We start from the raw sequence: 3,417 nt of genomic DNA, 5'->3' as shown, positions 1-3,417 counted from the left end.
TGGCCCGGCAACAAGGTAAACTAAGATCGAACCCATTGTCCCGCCTATGGCCCGACAATGAGGTAAACTACAATCGAGCCCGTTGTCCCGCCTATGGCCCGACAACGAGGTAAACTACAATCGAGCCCGTTGTCCCGCCTATGGCCCGACAACGAGGTAAACTACAATCGAGCCCGTTGTCCCGCCTATGGCCCGACAACGAGGTAAACTAAGATCGAGCCCGTTGTCCCGCCTATGGCCTGGCAATGAGGTAAACTACGATCGAGCCCGTTGTCCCGCCTATGGCCCGACAACGAGGTAAACTACAATCGAGCCCGTTGTCCCGCCTATGGCCCAACAACGAGGTAAACTAAGATCGAGCCCGTTGTCCCGCCTATGGCCTGGCAATGAGGTAAACTACGATCGAGCCCGTTGTCCCGCCTATGGCCCAGCAACGAGGTAAACTAAGATCGAGCCCGTTTTCCCGCCTATGGCCCTACAACAAGGTAAACTATGATCGAGCTCGTTGCCCCGCCTATAGCCCGACAACGAGGTGAAGTACGATCGAGCCCGTTGTCCCTCCTATGGCCCGGCAACGAGGTAAACTACGATCGAGCTCGTTGCCCCACCTATGGCCCGGCAACGAGGTAAAGTACGATCGAGCCCGTTGTCCCACTTATGGCCCTGCAACGAGGTAAACTACGATCAAGCCCGTTGTCCCGCCTATGGCCCGGCAATGAGGTAAAGTACGATTGAGCCCGTTGTCCCACCTATAGCCCGACAATGGGGAAAAACGCAATCGAACCTGTTGCCCAGCCTATGACCCGGCAACAAGGTAAAATTCGATCAAGCTCGCCACATCGTGCATGACTCAATAGCGAAAGAAAAGTCTTGGCCTCGTATCACTAAAGTCAGCAATAACAAAATAAATCAAGCAATAAAGAGCGGAACATGTTGGGTATGGCAAAGGAGAAAATATTCATTGATAAAGCAATAGCTCTCCTCAAAAAAAAAAAAGAGAGAGAGAGCAACAGCGAAAAGCAAACTACAACGGGGATCTACTTGCGAGAGCGAGACTTGCGAGAGGAACGCTTAGTAGGCACTATGGGAAGTTCCCCTTCTTCAACCTCGGCCGTGTGAGGGACATCTTCAGCAGCTACGCCAGGATCTTCTTCAATGACTCCGGGGTCGACCACCATGCCTTCTTCACCACGATTGAAAGGAAACGGATTCTAGGGGCCCGTCAAATTTTCCAAATCATCCACTAAGTAAGAGTCCAAATAAGAAGAAGGACTCGTAGGCAAATTCGGCTCATATTGATGCCAATCTACTTGATGAGACTCCTCAACCTCGCGAGTAAGAAAAAGTTCAGGAAAAGTCTCTCCCGGATGCTGAGACTCCAGATGGGCATGGGCCAGATAAAATCCATATTTCAGAAAGCCTGAAGCATATTTTCCCTTCCTATCTTGGCAATCGATTGAGAGACGATATTCCTTCACTGCTTCAGCCCGAATAGCCCGAGCATCCTTACGACTTATCTTGAGTTCTGACAGGCGTAAAGAGTGCTCCTGCAAAAGTGCTTCATGTTGCGCCATCAACCCAACATTCTTGTGCTCTTCAACTTCTAGCCTAGAGTGTAAATCTTGAATTTCCCCTTTGAGGCCCGAGGTACCAACAGAGACCTCGGACAACCGATCATGCATGTGCCCAATCTCTGCCACTACATTCTTCTTCCCAAGCTCTGCTCGGCAAGCACGACCCTTTAACTCTTGACGCTCTTCATTCTAGGAAAATTGGCATTTCCTCTAGTCAGACATTTGGACCTCCACTTGTTCACGATAGGCCCTGTCCCTAGCATTGGAAGCAACGATTCCTTGGATCCCTTGCACCAGGAGCTACTCCGCTTCATCCCTAGCCTGAGCATAGTTACCGCCAATAAATCGTCGTTCCTCTCGAGGGAGAATGGTGGAATAAATGAGACGAGCACCAATCCCTGGTTCTGTAACGGAGTCTGTCTCTAATACCCCTGGGGAAACTTCAAAGTCCCGACCACTAAGCTTCGTACCATCTCCAAGAATCATAGTATGTCTCACATCGCCTGGAATAGGAAGTATAGGAGGTGGCCTCAATGATTTCTCGCCTTCAAGACGACGACGATCCTTCCTATTAGGAATTAAAGGATGGCGACATTCTTCTTCCACTCGGGCCATGTCACCAGCAAACCAAGAAGACGAACTTCCCCCCCCCCTGGAATTGGGAGTAGGAAATGGGATGTTGACGGACTTTCCATATGAGAAGGAACTTCAGCACTTGAGGGGTCGCTGCTCGGACGACGTCGCCTTTCCACCCCAGTGGTAGAAACGCCAGCAGGCCTACGTGACCGAGGAGGGCGAGAGCTGGTAGATCCCTCAGCTCCATGTGTAGAAACCCCGGTCGCTATCGTAACGCGTGCCTCCTCCTCATGGTGGCGTCTACGCAACTCCATCAGCCTACCCAATACAGCCATTTCTGCAAAAATCAATACAAAGCATTTAATGTGGAAAAATAATGCAATAATAGAGAAAGGAAAGCAATGGCGAAAGATATTCTACCCCCAGGAGTATTCTTCTCCTGAGGATTGAATGAAGGATGGGAAGATGATTCAGGCATTTCCATCTCTTCCTCCCCGACTCCTTCCATTTCTTGATTGGATAGTGAAGAAGACTGAGGAGGAACAATTGGCGTCACGACCCCCCAACCTGCGATTCTAAAATTTTTCAAAGTCAGGAGGCTCATCAACTCGACAGGACCTGGCGCCATTAACATTCCTACTAAACGACGATATACGCCCCGAACTTCCTTGCATGGGGGAAATCCTTGGCTGGCATCCTGATAGTTCTAGTATAGAGGAGCATCCCAACTGGGTGGAGGTTCTATCACCACCCATCGCTCTTCAAACCGATTGATCTTGTTAGGAAGAGCGTTGAACAGCTCAAAACCAGACACCTTCTAGAGTGTATAAAGGGCCCAGTCTTTGCTAGCTCTTCGTAATCGTTAGAAGCAACTGAAGAGCATCAAGGGACCATATCCCTCTGATGGCAAAGGACAGAGAAATCGACCATCTGGGCCCAACCATTAGGATGAATTTGAGCGGGAACAATCTTATAGTGATGCAACCACGCCATTGCAAAGGGCGAAAGAGGAAAGCGGAGTCCCACCTCAAATGTAGCAAAGTGAACACCAAGGGCTTCTTCGTCTACCTAGGAAGGGTCTGGCTCATCGAGGCGAGGATACCTCACCATAAATCCAGAAAGGGTGGCATCGTAAACCTGCTCAAAAGCCCCGTATCGAAGCCGAGAACTCGAATTGGCAGGAATGTGCGTGGGGCCAGGGGGTGACATCGGTCTTCTCCTCGACATATTAAAAAGGATCAAAGCCGTTACCTTGTTACGTTAGGAA

The sequence above is a fragment of the Diospyros lotus genome, chromosome 11, assembly GCF_014633365.1.
Source record: "Diospyros lotus cultivar Yz01 chromosome 11, ASM1463336v1, whole genome shotgun sequence".
NCBI classification, from domain to species: Eukaryota; Viridiplantae; Streptophyta; class Magnoliopsida; order Ericales; family Ebenaceae; genus Diospyros; species Diospyros lotus.
The sequence above is the reverse complement of the archived record's forward strand: the minus strand, read 5'-3'. Positions refer to the sequence as shown.